At 38.7% G+C, this 20000-nt stretch overlaps 1 long non-coding RNA gene across 1 annotated transcript in view; it reads right to left on the reverse strand.

Annotated features, from left to right (window-relative positions):
• Positions 1 to 12044: 12044 nt before the first annotated feature.
• LOC139977505 (uncharacterized) overlaps positions 12045 to 20000 on the reverse strand; it is a 9457-nt gene continuing 1501 nt past the window's right edge. The window contains exons 2-4 of the long non-coding RNA XR_011796564.1: positions 19296 to 19464; positions 18289 to 18425; positions 12045 to 17660 (exon numbers count right to left, since the gene is read on the reverse strand). This is a non-coding gene — a long non-coding RNA (uncharacterized lncRNA). The remainder of the gene's footprint in view (positions 17661 to 18288; positions 18426 to 19295; positions 19465 to 20000) is intronic.

Below are 20000 nucleotides of genomic sequence, written 5' to 3' on the forward strand. Positions count from 1 at the left end.
CCATATTGTTTTGCTTATATTTATTACACTTATACCGCTATCAGTTCTTTCCTCGTTGTTTGTTGATGGGCTAGTAAGTGTTCCAAGATGGGTTATTCTTTCCGTGATTACTGTTTGGAACTTTTGATGACCTTTCTCCGCTGTGGCCCATTGATTTTTTAGTTAATGTCAACGTATGCTCTTTTTTCGCTCGTAGCAATAAAACAAACTACTGATTAAAAGTGGAAATGAATACTGGAATATGAACGTTTGTTTATTAAAATACTTGCTTTAATGAAAGGTTACGACGGATGACATGTTTCCAACTTGTGGTGTCTAAGGCTTTTGTCGCGAAGTTGGCGTGATAGTGGAGTAATAACCAGGCGTTGAAACGAAGGTTGTGAATAAAACGGAATAACATCACAGAAAATTAGGCATTTTCTCCCGTAACATCATTAATGTGCACAATTAGCTAATATTTATCCATAAATAAAACTAGAATCCAGAAAAGAAATGGTCAATCTTCGACGATTTTTTTTTTATGGGAATTGCAGTTATTTCCATTATTTATAACGGCTAGTAGAGTGATTAGGACAGTGTTGTTCATAGGTGTCCGTAGACCATTTGGAATGAGAAAAGAGAAAGAGAGAGCGATAGATGGACGGACGGACGGACGGACGGACGGACGGACGGACGGACGGACGGATGGATGGAAACCAAACGTATACATACATACATACATACACACACACACATACATACACGCATACATACATACATACATACATACATACATACATACATACATACATACATACATACATACATACATACATACATACATACATACATACATACATACATACATACATACATACATACATACATACATACATACATACATACATACATACATACATACATACATACATACATACATACATACATACATACATACATACATACATACATACATACATACATACATACATACATACATACATACATACATACATACATACATACATACATACATACATACATACATACATACATACATACATACATACATACATACATACATACATACATACATACATACATACATACATACATACATACATACATACATACATACATACATACATACATACATTACATTATTCCCCTTTGAAATTGTCAGCGTACAGAACGTAATGAAAGCATTCTTTATACATTCCTACATACATTCCTACATTCCTACATACATATCATACATTCCTACATACATACATACATACATACATTACATTATTTTCAGCGTACAGAACGTTGTAAGGAAAGCATTCTTTACACATATCTAAGATGTCTTTCTTTCTTCTACCTATTATTCCATTTATAGGCAAAATTACATTTTCTTCAATACTCTTAGCTTCAAGGTATCAGTTTTAGTAGATATTTTGCTGACTATTAAAATATTGCCGAAGAGTCCTGTCAGTCAAGTTGACAACCACATACGTTCAAATTTAAGTAATGTTAATTCCTGAAGCAAGATGACTCCTTAAACATCTGAGAATAAATAAAAACCTGTGCCTTTTTTTAAATTTCTAATTACTCAAAAACCTACAAATTACTTTTCTTCAATTTTTATCCCTTCAATATTTTTTTAATGTTTAACATTTGTAATTTTTGAAGATACCATATATATATAGTTAGTTTAATTGGATTTCACATATAATATTATATCTTGCAAATCAACGTTCTTTTGCCAAATAAGAAGAACTTTGAATGAAAATGCATCTCGGAAGAAATTTTCTGTGCATTTCTTGAAATGGTGTTGAATGTTAGTGCGGTTGATGGAGATACTTATTAGCAATGCAGTTTTTTCATCTCATTACAGGTAGGTTGTAATTCTGTTGTACCACTAATGGTACATTATATGTGTTCAAACATTAAGAACAACAAATAACGAAATGTTTAAGAACCCCCCTCTCCCCTCCTTTTTATGCCACCACAACTTTCGTACAAAGAAAACGGGCCCGCGCCCACCCCCTCTCTCCGTCCCTGGTATACTGGTATGATCATGGGCGGCGATCATGGGGGGACGGGGGGGTGGGACATGTCCCCCACAATATTTAGGTGGGGGATATAGTATTTAATATCCCCCAATATTTGGTGGCAATTTTTTTTTGTGTGTGGCTTTAAATAGAAAATAATGAGTGAGATTATATATCCAAATCATATTTGGCGGCTGCGGCGCCACAGGCGTAGGAGCCTAATTTGATTTGGGGGGGGGGGGCTGTAACGACTTGCCCGAAAAATATAATCCAATATTTTTGCGCGCTCCGTGCGTCCAACATGTTAATGTGCATATCATAAAGGCATACATCGGTTATTACATCACATGCCAATAACATACAATCTTATTCCGTGTTATTACCCATTCCTATTGGTTAGAATTATTTGGGAAGTCGTTACAATAATAATGATAATAATAATATAAGTTTAAACATTGAAAAACACATTGCAAAATTATTATTCTTTCAGTAGGTGCCCCAAAAATTCTCAGCATATTGCCCGAATTTTCAGAAACACTTTTGAACCCCAGTGGTTCAGGAGGAAGATTAAAGATAGTCTCCTAATAAAAGAAAATGCTGACTTAAATAGAAATGTAGCGAGCTACGGGTTGGAGCTATTCTAATCCCTATTTACTTTTTATTGCTGGTTGTTCTATTCATTCCTAGTTTAAAAATTCACTAAAAAAATTTGCTGGTTGTTCTAATCATTCCTAGTTTAAAAAAAAAGAATCACTCATGCTTATCACTATTGTCGTCTTCGGATGTATATTAGCCCTTGTATTTAATTGATCTTGTACAATTGCCTGACGATGGAGTGGTGACCACTCCGAAATATAGCAGTATGTCGTTGTTAAAAATATTCGCTTGTTTATCTTTTATATTATATTATATTATATATATATATATATATATATATATATATATATATATATATATATATATATATATATATATTCCGCTCTGTCCACCGGACATAGAGCACTCTGCGCCAAGATAGACGCCAACCAACCAACTCCACCTCTCTCTCTCCACCTCTCTCTCCGCCTCCACCTAGCGCGATGGTCCTTTTGGTGTTTTTTCGCCATAGAGAGCATCTAATACGCTTGTAACTTTTTGGTCCTTTTGATGCTTTCGCACATAATGGTTTGGTCGTTGCCAATGCACATTCAAAATGCATGTATTTTCGACTTCGTTTGTACTTCTTTCACGCATATTCGGCAAAAGTTATCGTTTCCAACAATTCCGGTTAACAATCAAAGGAAAACATCGTCCATTTTTTTCATCCAACTGTTTTAAAAACAAAAACTTTACGTATATTTCTCTATACGTAAATTTCATATTTTACACAGTTTTAACAGTTTCCCTATTTTATAACCCTTCGTATCTGTTTATTATTTAGTTCCTTTGACATCTTTCATAACGTACTATATTATTTCGTAAAATATGTCCCTTTTCTCAACAAAACTTTCACAACGAGGTAAGCCTTTCCGGCTGACACTAAATGTATTTTTAGTTCTTATGTGCACCCACAGCAATAGAACTTACGATAAGAAATAACAACAACAATAACAAACATCAGCTGGTGTGCATTCAACATCACGTTTCTTACCGTCGATCTCGTACTGTAACCGTCTCAAGATCATAAAATTATAGCCAAAACAAGTGATCAGTGACAATTGATTTGGGTAAAATTGTACATAAAACATATGTCTAAGTTGCGTAGACCTAGCTGTGTGTACAAGAAGTCCCAAACTCCAACTAACGTGTAGGCCTAGCCTAACTAACTTACAAGTTACGGTGGTTACAAAACTTACGGTAGCTTAGGCCTATAATAACTAGGCTGTATCCCTTAAATACTTATATTATTAGTGAAGGTAAAGAGTAAATGACTAAAACATTCTGTAGTTAGCCGTGACTTTGTTTACAGTACAAGAGAAGGTTGTTAGTGTGACACCCCTTCTCAAATTTATGATGCAACACTACAGTGTACTAGTACTAGAAGGATGGTCATAGTGAACTAAAATCAACAATTAGAATTGTGGTTGCTAGGAATTTCATATGTTTTTTTCATGTTTAATATAATATTTAATCTTTACAGAAGGGCTGAAGTAAGCAATACGTACAAAAGATGATTGGTATGTTCACTGCCGTGATAAGTGTAGCAATAATTCGTACTGAGAAAAATTTCGTAGGAACATCAAATCAGGCAATACCATTCCTGCATTTTCTATCTGCTTTTGTTTCTCCTTTCATATATATGTTTCATCATAAAGGAAGCATGATAATGGCAAAATGATTCAACCAGCAGTCTGCACAATGCCCACTGTGTTGTTAACTTAAGATACTATTGAATCAAACAGTCAAGAACTCAATGATGTTTTCCACTTTGGCTAAAAGATACAAAATTGTGGAGTGACTAATTGGCTGCGGTTTATCTACATGTGTGTTTTATACCTCAACTGCTGGCTCTACCCTCTGTAACAAATTTCAAACAATTACTGTATAGTTTACTTGCCGCAAGTGATATACACATCACTGTGTAAAATATGTGGAAAGCTTGCCACCTACCGTATAACCAGCATTGTTCTGCATCATTGAAAATAGTCATATATAGATTTAGTCATATATATGTTAAATTTTACAAGCAGTGTCAGCAAAGTGTTTTAAACAGTTGCAGGATGCAGTAATAAATGGTCTTGCTTTGTTTATCCAGTAAATCCGGTGAGAAAGGGCAGATAGCCTGGTGGCCCGCTTGAAGCAAAACCATTTAAAAAAAACTATCAAATGTTTACTCGTTTAAAACAAACGAGCAGTTTCACAGGGATGTAGCCAGGGGGCAGGTGGGTGGGGGAGCAATCTCTCCACTCCCCTGTGAGTACCCCTAAAAGTAAAATTCAACTAAAAGCAGGGGAAATCATTAAAGCTCCTTTTCACGTTGGATGATACTAAGTGACCCTTCTCACTCTTCCCCCTGAAAATTTGTCTGCTACTGTACGTAATACAAAACTCTTATAATAGTCTTTTTTTCTCGCCATGTGGGAGACATTTTGGGCAAACATTTTTTTGTACATCATGGAGCTCCGATAAGCGTTATAATGCTCCCTTTGTGATAAATGCCCTTTTAGAATTCTGTTCCTCTCCCACCACATTTCCATTTCTGGCTAAGTCCCTGTTCACAGCTAATATTCTAGACCCATTTGTTCTGCCATTTTTGGTTAGGATGTTTTGGTCCCAAATCCTTTCGAGCCAACTTTTTTTCTGGACTCAACTTTGGATAGTTCCATTTCTGTTGTGTTAGCATTTACTTGATCATTGGAGTTACTCATATGTAACATGACCAAAGGCATATTTAAAAGAGTTGATACGAAGTTGGTATGATGATAACATTGGGTGATGACATATGCAACACACTTATTTTACTTAAAACAAGGAACTATAGTGCCCATTGAAATGCATGAGACATATGGTTGCCGAACAACTACCCCCCGTACATATACCACCCATACTCATACCCCCAGGACAAGTACCCCCCTGACAATCAGCCCCAGACAAAACCTCCGAAAAGGAATACCTCTGGGAACAACTACCCCTGAACATACACCCCAAGGACAAATACCCCCAGGATAAGTACCCCCAGACAATTTCCCCGGACAAGTACCCCCATGACAATTACCGCTGAGGACAATAACCCCACCCTCCGGCAATTACCTCCGGAAAACTCCATCCACATGCCACACCCATGTTGCTACCCGAACTAAACCAGAATACGCCCCAGTGCTCCCCCCCCCCCCTCTCCCCGTGAACCAAGCAGACCTTTAGCTGGTGAACCCCGTAGTATGAAAGCCCATTAGGGCCATGAAAGATAATTTTCTTAATCTGACATATCAGATTATTATTCTGATATATCAGATTGTTATTCTTTTTCTTTCATAGCCCTAATAGCCATGCCTCACCCCTCCCCCTCCTGCGTCTAAAGGGCCAGTGCACACAACGACCCTAGGGGGTATTCGTCCGAGGAGGTAATTGTCCGGGTGGGTAGTTGTCCAGGGTTTTGTTTTCCTCAGGGGTAATTGTCCGGGTGGGAGTTTTCCTGTGGGTTATTGGCTTGGGTGGGGGGGGGGGGTAATCGTCCGGGGGTATTTGTCTGAGGGTTATTTTTTCCGGTCACGAGATATAGGGCTTTGTGTTCCCTTCATATTGGGTATCTGACTAACTTCTCACACCTCGTCTGCACATTTTGTGATTGGTATGGGGGAGGGGTCTAAGGGGAGGGAGTCTCGATTGCTAGCTTAGCTTCATAACATGCTGTTCGTTCAACAACTTATGACGAATCATAGAAAGGATGAGAAGGCACATCGTCGTTGTACATGCGGTTCGTGACACTCATTCTAGTGCGGCCAGGTAGGCTATACGTATTTTATTACGCAGTGGCAAACTGTAGGCTTGTAATAGGCTATAGGCTAAATTTAGCTAATTACATTTGCCAAACTAAAGTAAATAGCTGAATCGGTAGGCCAGAATGTTAGTACGATAGTAATCGAGTGAACGAGCTGACGAGTTTTCAAGATAAAAAAGCACTGACAAAATACCATGACAAAAAAAAAACCGTCTTAAAATATTTTTTGGACTCTGAAAGGGGGGGGGGGGGCAGTTTCTCCCACTGCTCCCCTGGCTACGTCCCTGAAAACAACACAGTACACAAAGTTAAGGGATACGCGACGTTACCTTACAACCGTATGTCAAACTCCTTCCCATATCAGTGGTATAACCCCCCCCCCCCCCAACCAAATAAAAAAATCCTAACCCCCTATTTGCCCATCTTGCCAAGGCTGTTGTCACTGCATATGTGAGGGGGGGGGGGTTATAATATGAAACGTTAGGATGATGTAAATCCGCATCTCCGTTGAGGCATCAAATACATAATAAATCAGCTTTATCGTCAATTGGAAACGATAGTATACAGCATGACATCATGATTGCACAAAGCATCAAAACGACCAGTGTCGTTGCGCAATAGAATGGTCCGTTTGATTCATGGCTTAATAAATCCGGATTTTCTCGTAAAAAATCGGCGATAGACTAAAAAGAGAATCTCATATGCCTATCTTTACTATTCGCTGAATTTATTCCTTCAAATTCCACTCTAAACCTCATAAAATGTGTGCCTGAAAGATCCTCCAAGGAACGTATAATGCAGGTGCGTCTTGGTCGGTAGCAAAGACTCAATTTTGATGCATGTAAGGGTGTTATCATATTTCATAAAACTTTTTATACCATTGTGTAATTGTGTTAAATTTGGTACTGTCAGAAAGACCATTTTCTAATTCACGATATTTTCAAATCTTATACATTTACAATGAAGTATGTGCTCGTGACGTCAATTTTTGGAATGATAGTTTACTCAAATGTGGAAGTGTTCTGAGTGGTCCTTTTGATGCTTTTGTCAATTTAGCTCCATAAAAGCCCTTTTATTAATTTTAAACGGAATAAAATGGTAAATGACAAACATATACAGTAACTGGGACGTTCTTCTACATCACTGACCAGATCCGATGTCAAAATTCGGTATTTCATGGTAAATATGGCACTAACCCTAACCCTAGGGTTAACCCTAGGGTTAAACAAAAATGTGTCAGAAATTATGTACAAACTGATAAATCGACGGGTTTTTTTTAGGGGCGGTTCCTTAATGAACAGTTGATATTATCTGAACATTTGGTCCGCCAATTATCTAAATGAAGAAAATTATAAGGAATTTTGCTATTTTTTAGCGACAGAAGTAGCGCTATCGCGCAATGGTCAAAGTTACAACTTTAGAGGGCGTCCCTGATGGTCCGTTTGGTGATTTTTCCTAGAATTCTCGCTAGGCTCGTCCACGGTATAAAAGTAGACAATTAAAGACATGATCCGAGTCATGAACAAGGCTTAACAGATAACCAAATCTAATTTCGGGCACTTAAAATGTTTCTTATTATTAATATGGACTTAACTACGTATCGCTGGTTGTAAAAGATAAGGAAGGCCGAATTTGCGTAGAAATTATTTGAAATTAAATGCCCAGTCGCTTCATGCAAATTACTTGGTCCTTTAGGTGATGAGTATATCGTACGTTTTCGCTACACGCCGTAATTGGTCAATTTAAACTAACATGAAAACTTTTAAACAGATTGATACCATTCCGCTCGTATATAGGCACACAATGTAAAAAACCGTGAAGGTGTGTCTAGATTTGGATTATTGTTTACAGAGGGACTGGATTTTGCTCAGTTAAGATTATTTCTTGGACTCATCAAGCTACCAAAAAAATCTCATCAAAAACATTTCAAATAGGCAGAGTATCTAGCATGACCTCATTTTCATATCTGCATATGTAAAGTACTCAATTCAGTGGTGGAGCTATGGAAGGGGGTAATTAACTCTGCCCACCCTTTCCCCCAACCAAATCTGATACCCCAACTATATAAAGCTAGGCTAATCATTTGCATTAGAAAAAAAATCAACACAAATCATTTATATGAAAAGGCCTTTTGACAAGTAAAAACTCATCGAAGAGGAACAACAACCCCTCCCCCAGGGACGTAGCCAAGGCATTATGATATGGGTGGGGGTGTAGTGGCTGAAAATCCAACTGGATGGGTTTTGAAGCCAGAAAATTCCGACTGCTGCCTTGTACCCCCCCCCCCACCCCTCCGCGCTACTCGTCAACGATACGGTCAGTGTCAGTCAGACACCCCATCTTTCGCGACTGCACTTTGGTTCCGAACATTTTCAACTATATATATACCCACTGGCACTCATTTCACAAATTTATTAGCCCCCCCCCCCACCCAAAAATTCGGGCAATATGCTGATAATTTTTCGGGCACCTACTGAAAGAAAAATCATTTGCAATGTATTTGCAATGGTTAAACTTATATTATTATTATAATTAATATTGTAACGACTTCCCCAATACTAACCAATATGCAACACGGAAAATCATTGTATGTTATTGGCATGCGATGTAATAACCGATGTATGCCTATATGATATGCACATTAACATGTTCAACGCGCGCGAAAAAAATTGTTTATATTAATCGGACAAGTCGTTACAGCCCCCCCCCCCCCAAATCAAGTTGGGCTCCTACGCCTATGACGGTAGTTCTATTAGGCATTTTGCAGAGTATTAAAAATCATACGCAGTTTTGTATGGTAGAGTATAAGGATCGCGAGATACAATTTGTGGCAAGGAAAGCGTGGTTAATTTGACTGATTAAAGGTCAATTTTGACCGAGATTTTTCAATTTTTAGGTCATTCACAATCACAGGAATATATGAAAAGGCCTAGATAAACTAAAGTGCGACAGTCGGAAATTCCGATTTTCCAACTATCGTCAGTTTTACCAAGTTTTTTTTTGGGGGGGGGATGAGACCCCCCCCTCTAGCGAAGTCCATGCCTCCCCCATATCATAATTATATATTTGCCCTGAAAATATACCTTGCCGTAGTTGGGCACCACCCCTATCTTGTTCTGGGTGAGAGTTAAGTGTTGCATATGTACCACAGTACATGTTGGTATTGATGCAAAGCATCTATTGGTGGGGTGTAATTTGATACACCAGGGGAGGATCCAGGGGGTGGGGTTTAAACCTCCCTTGAGTTTTTTGAATTAAAAAAAAAACACCTTCATTTGTACGCAGTGCCCTCCTATTTCACAGGATCCACACAGAGCCCGTATAGATCTACTCAGGATCGAGTTGAAGATTGTCATTTGAGTGATTTTACCCAGGGACACACCCTCCACTTAGACCTTTCCCCTTCCATTCCAGTCATTTCAATTTAGCTGAGAGTGAACACGAAAACTCCACTGAAAAGTGTTTCAAGGAATCGGTGGGGCCAGAGATCCTTTTCCTGTGCAGCCTCAAAATTGTGGAATTACTTACCTCAATCAGTAAGACTTGTCAACAGCCTTGGAATCTTCAAGATATATCTAAAAACTTACCTGTTCCAAATTCCATATATGTAATCTTTTTTTCTGCAAAGCACCATGAGCTACTTCGGGCGGATACCGGCGCTATACAAAGTGTCCATTATTATTATTATTAAATATTTTAGGGTTCTGTTGCCCAGTGTCCTTGCAATTATGACTGTCAGGGTCTCTGCAGAGGCACTGATGCTCCCATTTTGGCTGCTATTGGGTTGCCATTTTGTAAAATTTCCTAGCGCTCCACGCCAACCAATGGTGGCGCTTCGCTTTATAGTTACTACTGTCATTTTAATTTTGCTGAGTGTACATGCACGGAAACCCGACTTATCTACACGGCTAGGTGGTTTTATTTCTGCTGGTGTTATAAGCTGGCCTGCCTTTTTGCAAAATAGTTCCCGGCAACAAATGGTGGGGTCCTGCTTTGATGTGCAACTGTCTGCAACATCATAACCTATTGTTTTCTACTGCCCACTCCTGCACAGATGCTAGACATCGTTTAGCAAGTAACACCAGTTTTATTACCCCCCCCCCCACAAAGTCGTGAATCCCTTTAGGGCCCACCCAGACACACCCACACTCAGTTGGAAAAAATCTATTCAGTTGGTAGTTTGGAGTTTCTTCACCCCTAATCATGATCCTAGCTACGTCCCTGATTGGTTGTCCACAGATGATTGTGCAATATTATGGGTAGGTTTTGAAGTAAATTTAACAAGAAATGTGAATTTTAATATTCTGAACATATAATGGGCTTAAAACCTTGAAAAGTGGAACTGATGGGTATTGTAGGCCGCGACGTAGAATAACCTACAAAAGCAATGATCCACGGGAGATGAGATGACGTCAAACATGATGTGGGACGGGTGACAATCTTCAAAAGGTTATGGATGAAAACAAATATTGAGAAATACTTGGTTCTCAGGCCAAAGTGAACATCTGGTTGGTCATTCTCATGCTCTGGAAGTGCCATTTCCGGTGATCTGGGGGGTATCCAAACCCAAAAATTTCTTGTACGCTCCGCACCAACCGAAGGTGGCGCTCCGCTTAGATAGTAATTTGTGCCGGGACAACTACCCCCGGATATACACCCCAAGGCCAAAAAAACCCTACGATAAGTACCCCTGAGACAATAACCACCCAGACAATTACCCCCTTGAGAATTACCATCGAGGACTTTTACCCCCACCCCCCGGCAATAACCTCTGGGAAAACTCCACATGCGCAAATACACCGCCACAGGTACCTCACCCAGGTTACTACCCCAACTATACCAGAATGCACCCAAGTACCCCCCCCCCCCCCTCGAGCCTGTGAACAAAGCGCACCTTTAGCTGGTGAACCCCGTAGTACGAAAGCCCATTAGGGCCAGGAAAGCAAATTTTCTTAATCTGATATATAAGATTATTTTTCTGATGTAACCAAATTTCATAGTGCAATATAAAGCGCTATACAAAAACTTACATTACATAACAAATCATCAAGTAAAATTACTCAGACGAAAACTTAAAAATGGTAAGTCGCAATAAGCCAGAATTGTTCGGAGATAAATTATACAGAATAGTGTCACTATAACTAATAGGAAATTAATAGTTACTACCATCAGTGACTAATGCCCGACCCCCCCTCCTCATACTTCAACTGCGGTCCCAACCTATCTTGCCCTGGGCCTCGGTCCATTGACAAACACTATCAAGGAGTTTTGGGGGCTTATATATGAAAAGGTCGAATCTTTTTAAAAGTCAGGAAGTTAAAAGTGCCAGGGAACACTATGACCCTAGTAGTGCCTGTTTAACCGGCACCCTGACCCAATTGTAAATATCCTCTCGCAGTTGCCCGAGGGACCAGGGTATATCTTTAGGCCCCCGGGAAACTAAACTCGAAAAAATACCTGCATATCTGTCGCTGCATCCGTCCCCTATAGTTAACAGCATGTGTCCAGAGGGATACTTGTCTGGCGGTATTTATCCGGGGGGGTAATTGTCTAGGGGGTATTCCTCCGATGAGGTAGTTGTCCAGGTGTGTAGTTTTTCGGGGGGTTTTTGTCCTGGGGGGTAATTGTCTGGTGGGTATCTGTCGGGGTGGTAGTTATCCTGGGGGGATTCTCCGGGGGGTAAATGTCCGGTGGGTAATTGTCTAGGGGGTATTTGTCCGGTCACACTGGAACCTAGTGAGGGTGCTACAATGAGAAGCATGGGAGCCCATATAGTTCCTCAAACTTACATTGGGCATGCAAAATTTTGTCTCTGATGTGCATATGAAGCCAGTTTTTTTCTCTAAGTACTAACTTAATTAACATTTTATTTGACGAGCTAGAGATATGACCATTACTTGATAACTACACATGGTAATCAATATCTGGCTTCATGCATTAATGGCAAATTTTTCAACAGAGGTTCTCTGAAAATTTGAACTGAATAGCTTAAACTGTTGCTCAGTTATGGAAATTCTGCTATAAATACAACAACATAGTTAAAGCTGAGAAAAACAAAGAAATACTTAAGCAGCACTGTGAAATTATGTGTGCAGAACAAAATGACTCCAACATAAGACTAAAGACCTTATTTCTTTGTTCTTTTCTATTTATTTCAATAATTTACAATTCAAATTCATTAATCTGTACAAATTTAAATTCATAAAAACTATTAGAATTAAATTAAATGCATCATTATTGAAATAATTAGTAAACAAAAAACAACACAGAACCCTGAGAACAGACACCCTGAGAAGTAAACAGAAATACACATTAAGTTCCACATACATAATAAAACAGACAATCATTGCTCTAAATCAAAGAACCCCCCTCCCCCTACAATTGGCCTATAACATAACAAAAATTACCCCTAATTAAAAGGTTAATTATCCAATTAAAGACAAAAAAACAAAAAATCTCTATGACTTGGGATGGAATGTAGTTAGAAGTTTCTACGGCACATGACAGTATGAATATAGCTTACATGCCTGTATGCATACTGTCATGTGCCGTTATAGCGAATTAACAAGCAAAGAGGCAGTGAGGTAGCAGCTGGTTAACACAGCTCAACTCATTGACAAACTATTGACAGAGTTATGATGGCTGACAGTGGCTACACATCTCAGTAAAGTATATTCCTTTCCTGTCTTCTCTCGCTTTAATTTTGTCCTATGCAGGTTTAACTACTGTATCAATCAACTATTCAGTAAGACGGTAGGTGAACCCACATAGGACAAAGAGAGAGACAAGGAATACACATCACTGGGATCTGTAAATTAAGAAGAAAAAGGAAAAAGAAAGAAAAAATCTAAACTACTGGTAGGGAGGTGATCTCCACGGCAACAAGACGGTGTATTTACAAGCCGTGTTAGTTTTAGCTTTGTACATGCAGGGGACAGGGGGAAGCTTTTGTATTTACAGCAAAGCAATGTAAAGAGAAAACAGTACAGTGGAAGGTACAATGACAAGAAAAACACTTTAATTAAAAGAGAAAAAGAAAGAAAGAAAAAAATCTAAACTACTGGTAGGGAGGTGATCTCCACGGCAACAAGACGGTGTATTTACAAGCCGTGTTAGTTTTAGCTTTGTACATGCAGGGGACAGGGGGAAGCTTTTGTATTTACAGCAAAGCAATGCAAAGAAAAAATAGTACAATGGAAGGTACAATGACAAGACAAAAACTTCAATTAAAACAAAGAAGCTACAGTATTGTATTTACAGCAACAAGTCAAATGAGAAAAAAAGGTGCAAGACCATGAGAAGACAAGGACTAGACAATACCAGGACAAAGACTAGACAATACCAGGACAAGGACTAGACAAGGACTAAACAATACCAGGACAAAGACTAGACAATACCAGGACAAGGACTAGACAATACCAGAACAAAGACTAGACAATACCAGGATTGAACGATAACAGGACGATTCCAGTTTGCACAGACAATACCAGCAGACAAGACAAGACAAGCACTGGGAAATAACAGAACAAGACCTTTGTGTTGATATTGTCCAGTCCTTGTCTTGTCCTGGTATTATCTATGCAAACTGGTATCGTCTAGTCTGGACAATACAAACACATATATTGCACATTCTTTAGTACTGGCACAATAGACATCCTATTTGAAAGTAGCCATTGACATTTGAAAAACATTTTGAATACAATTTTGTACAAACTGACAATTGTAATGTAAATGTAAAGTAAATAAATCACTTAACAATGCACCATAAATCCAGTTAAAAAAAAGAAGGTATCGTGAACAATAGCCCATGAAGATAACTCAAGAGCTAATATAGGCTGTGCGGCACTATACAGTAAGAGAAATCAACATAGCCTAACAGTGGTTCACAGCAGCTTAGGAACTACTGACGGGTGGGGGGCCGCTGGCCCCCTCACACCAGAAACGCACATAAGCGGTGCAGCGGGAGGTGTGCACTATACATGACCTAAACTGAAAGCATCCAGAGATTCAGAACAGTTCGGGCATCCAGATGGCAGATGAACACCTCTCGGTCAAGGATTGGGTGATCAGTGCCTATAAAATACACCACCCACTCCCCATTAGTGACGGAGGCTAGACTAATAAGATATAAAATTTACAGCTGATATATGTGACAGTAGTCACAATGGACATTAAAAGTTTCTGGAACTGTACAAAAGATTTATAACAATGGCCCAATGGGCACTATGGTCCATTGATGAAAGTACTCAAATGTGTTGTATATGTCATCACCCAATATTATCATCATACCAACTTTAGTTGATACAATATGACACTGTCTCTACTGAATATTCATAGTATCACACATGGTCAGGTACCATTCAGTGATTCTTATACTAAAGTAAATGATAATACAAGAGCCCAATGGCATTATCAAAATTTGGTCCAGAAAACTGTTGGTTCACAAGATTTGGACCAAGAAAAAGTAAAAAAAAAGTCATAAAATCGTACAAAGTATTTTAATAAAATAACTTTTAACTTAATAAAATAACTTCATCAAATTTAATCAAATAAGACTTTTCAGGTATGTGAGGATATGACATCACAGGTAGTCTGATTTCAGCAGTTTCTACACAATCAGATAGAACTTTAATCTACACAATCAGATAGAAACTCCTAGGCGGAAAATGAATTGGAATAATTTCTTCACTATTGGGTTCTTTTATTGTCCTCTTTCATATAAGATAAACATTGTGACACCTGAACTAATCCTATAAGTATAACTGACAGGAGTTCTGGGATTGCTTTGAATAGCTAACTCAAACCATTGCATAAATTCTACTCGAAGGGCCACTTATTGTAGATTGTTAAAATCAACAGCTACCAGTCTAGGTTGCATTTCGTTACTGTTACTCTATTGACAAATGACCTGTAATTGATCATGTTGGGTTATTTTTATACTCAAATATGATCTCAATGATATTGTCATATTTACTTTTTATATTTTATTGGTACAAAGTATCAAAACCCTCAATAAAGACCAAAGGACGACTGGTACCTAAAAATGGACAACCGGGACCTGTGATCCCTATTACCAACTTTTGCACTTATAAAGAACACATATTTCTATCGGGTCCTCTGGGACCAAGTATCTCCTGTACGGAAGCAGATATGGACCTGAGAGTTGTAGATTTGGGATCCTGGGCATCTATATTCCCATGTGACGTCATTTTGACGAAATCCATTTTTTGGGCAATTTTGGCAAAAACTGCAAGGGGTACCCCTTATGGTTTTTTGGGGTGAAAATAATTTTTGTCGCTAAGACGGGCAAGGTGTATCTTTTCTAGTTGTTCTTGACACGCTGATTACGAATCTGAAGTTTATTTTGGGACTGGGTGTTGTGTGGGGGGCGTAGGGGCCAAAAACCTAGGGAGGGGGGCACAGGTCCAGGTGGGTGTCCCCAAAAACAAACAAGGTAAGGGGCTATGCAGAGAGGAGTTGCATATTAGGGTTAGGGGAAACCATGCCTACAGTTTCAAGACATAGTTGACGCTTCACAAGCGCCCTGCAAGAGCTAGGCCCCATCATAGGGGACAAATCATGTGGACATGTGGTAAAAAGCTGACATTTAGGAGACAAGTAGCCTCGGACTTGAAATTGGCAGTGCACCCACCTACGTGTGTCTACTACTCACTACTGATAACTTGGCCTGATTTACGTTCGGGTAAAAAAACTAATCAAATGTTGACGTAGGCACAGGCGTCCTTGTAAAGGGTACAGTAGCTACTACCGGTGAAAAATGACTATTTTTGAGGGGGCCTCCAAAACATATAGACTATACCCCCTCCCAATAATTAATGCTACCGTATGAGTTGTCTACACATCCCTAGGACTCTCGTCTCCCACATAAAAAAAATTAGCCCTTTCACATACCCTCAGTGGAAAGTACAAGGTACCAAAAAGAGGTACTTTTTAAAACTTTTCAAGACAAAAACACCTATTTTTGGCACAGATAGAAATCATATAGACAAAAGGTCTTTTCCGGTCAGATAATTACACGAAATTGGTGTATGACAATGATGAGGGTTTCTTCTACTCCACATCAAAATTTGATGTCAATGGGTACTTCAGAGAGGACAGGAAGGGGGTTGACAAGAGGGAGTTTTCCAACTTTTGCACGTATGAAGAGCACATATTTCTATCGGGTCCTCTGGGACCACGTATCACCTGAACGGAAGCAGATATGGACCTGAGAGTTGCAGATTTGAGATCCTGGGCATGGATAACCTCATGTGACTTCATTTTGACGATATCCATTTTTTGGGCAATTTTGGCAAAAACTGCAAGGGCCCTTATGGTTTTTTTGGGTGAAAATAATTTTTGTCGCAAAAACGGGCAATGTGTATCTTTTCTGGTAGTTCTCGACATGCTGATCACGAATCTGAAGTTTATTTTGGAATTGGGTGTTGTGTGTGGGCTTTAGGGGCAAAAAAAAAACACTGGGAGGGGGCGGGGACCCGAAATTTGGTGTTTCCAGAAAGATCGAATAACATCTCATCTGGTGCTACTTGGGGCGCTGAATATGAATCTGAGATTATTTTGGCGGTTCAGAGGCATGGGGAGTGGTGGGGGCATTTAATGCCTTCATGGCGCATGCTACTGACACTCTGTGCTGGATGTTTGGCCTTTTTTATTCAAACTTACCCCCTTACCACTCGGGGAAGTGCCACACCTAGGAGTATCAATCTATTTTGGGAAGGGGACACCCTAGCGATGGAACCCCGAAAAGATGGCCGTATTGGGACCACCCCAGTAACTATGGTAACGCTCCAAAGTAGAAAGGTCGGGATTTCCTAATACATAGTAACACTAATTATTATGACCTATTCGGATTTTTTTTCAAAAAGACTAGAATTGTCATAGAAAGACTACACTAAAAAATGCTGTTTTCCCATTAACTGAAATCGTTCTAACCTAAAGCCTTGGAGAAGGTCTCCGAAAGCTTCCAAATGTCTTAGATAACAAACGGTATCGTGTTTCAATAAAACTCAACTAAGAGATGCATGATTTGTTAACTGAATAGAGATTTCAAACATAACAAAAACTCCAGGTTAGTAGCATGCATTGAACAACCATACCAAAGGACTGGCCATCTCAGAATCATTCTAGTAGACCCTTCTAGTAGAGCACTAGTAATCAGGCCGTCTGCTGAGTTGTTGGAAGCTATCAATGAGTGATGGTGGCACAGACTGCAGAAGAGAATTACAGTTATATATCTAATTTTGAGGTTACAAGTGTCTGGACAAGCAATGCACATGTGTCTTCAGTAATGTTATGATTTATGCGACCAATATTCCTAATGGAGAGATAACTGCCTTTGCAAATAGTATTTATATAGATAGTATTTAGACTGATTTTGATACAAGTTTGAAATACACCTATTTTTCCTTTGGAGTAATTTAAGAGAGAAAGAAAGCAATTCTTCCTTTGCTTGGTTCAAGTAGACATGAACATCACTTAATTATAGTAAATGTCCTGTTTATGTACTAGCCAACCATAGTTTAAGACGTTTATTCCAGTATATTTTACTGCCATTTACTAATACAAATGGCAGTGACCCATACATGCTGTGTAGTGTCTGTGACTAACTGTTAGGACTCTCATCTTGAAGCCTACATTAATTGATTAATTATGCAGTGCACTCACAAACGCAACCACTGTCAGTGAGGAGAAGCATTCTGATTAATGTTTTCAGTGTATGAGGTCCATTAAACCCAGGCTACTGTTGGACACACTTATTTTACAATTTTAGTAACTACTCCAAAAATCAATTACATGGGTGTGCACATACAAGACACATATGGCAGATTTCTTTACCTTTTCATGGAATCAAAAGTGTATTCCAAATATCCATGTAGCTCTACGCATACTCAGTGGTCATCTCTCTGTGAACTCTATCTTGGCCCATTTTCATGCTCTCTGTGTTATTGCCATATGTGGCCTGCATCTGCAAACTTGGTAGGAGATGTGGAGAAAAGAGTGAGTGTAATGTATACAATTACAATTATATAATTATTGCTACACCTTTATGCTCAGGAGACATGCAAGTATGCAAGGTATCGCTTTAAATATACTCCAAAAAAAGCTGTTTCTACCGATTTCATTTTCTGATATCATGTCACATCTACTGCCAGCATCGTCAACATAATTAAGTTGAGCGAGCAAGACTTTCAATTTTTCTTTAATAGTATAGATCGACTCTAAGTGCACTGCCACCTTGCACAATGGAAACTATTTAGTAGGGTCTTGTGAATTGGAAATAGTAGTCAAGACCAGCTCACTAAATACACAGCTTAACAAATTGACATAAGAACAACAGTTTGAATAACAATACTTTGCAAGAAAGTTATCAATTAATTAATGGCATTTAGTTGTGTCTATGACCACATGGTGTGCCATTTCAATAACTTCAACAGTGACGAAAGACTACAGAGACATTTGGATAAAAGAAACAGTTTTTTATTATGTTTGAAAGGTAATGTGTAAAAGAACATATATTGTGTGCAATGACACATAGAATGAAAAAAAAAATTCACACTTTTAAGGAACTGACAGTATGGGGCCTAGGTTGGACAGACTGGTTTCACCAAAACAAGGAAAAGGAAACTGTCTGCAAAGGTTCCTACAAATTAAGATATTAGATTATTCTCAATTTCCTTCTTCTGGTCACATTTTAGAATTTTATTATGCAGACACATGCTTTAGTGTTTAGATACTGTACTTGTCTTGCTGCCAAAGAGTTGGCAAATAAACTATTTGGTTACCTCGTTCCTCTCTTCCCACGGCACTTGCTATAAAGTTATTTCGACTGTATGTACACTCACCCTACAGATGTTCTGGTCAACTGTGTTTAGCATTTTGTACTATAGGAACAGTAGCTGGACACCACTATATCTGATCATCTGTGTGGATACCATTCTGTAGGACAGTACCTTGGGACTATAAATGCCATCATCATCAAGTTCAATCACCTGTTGCAAAAGATATTTAACACTGTTGAGAAATAAACAAATAAATATGATATGGAATTAGCAAACTGTATGAAAGGTACTGTACACACTGTATGATTTGCAGAAGCAACTTGTTTGGTTTGTTCTGAAAGAGTATTTTTCATTGTACTAAAAGCATACGAACAGTACATACTGGAAATCCTCTACTGAAGCAACCACACAGTGCTGTTTACTGTACATTATAATGCCAAACATGACCTTCAAGTTGCTCTTCACGCTACTTAAAATTAAATCCTCACATTGACAAACTTTTGTATCATCTTATCTGTCATTAAGTTATCCATATAACATACAGTAATATGCTAGGCCTACAATGACTGTACAACTTAACCTCCAGAATAAGGTCTAACCTAGGCCCCATGCAAGGTGCCAAATTTGAACTTAAGCATAACATATAACGAAATTGAAAAAAATATATTGCTATGGGATGAGCAAGATAATAGATTAAAAAAGTTAGTATGCATAACTGTAGTAGGCTTAGTAATGTTACTATAGGCGTCAATTAAAGGCTAAATTACA

This window comes from Apostichopus japonicus, chromosome 12 (genome assembly GCF_037975245.1).
Source record: "Apostichopus japonicus isolate 1M-3 chromosome 12, ASM3797524v1, whole genome shotgun sequence".
NCBI lineage: Eukaryota > Metazoa > Echinodermata > Holothuroidea > Aspidochirotida > Stichopodidae > Apostichopus > Apostichopus japonicus.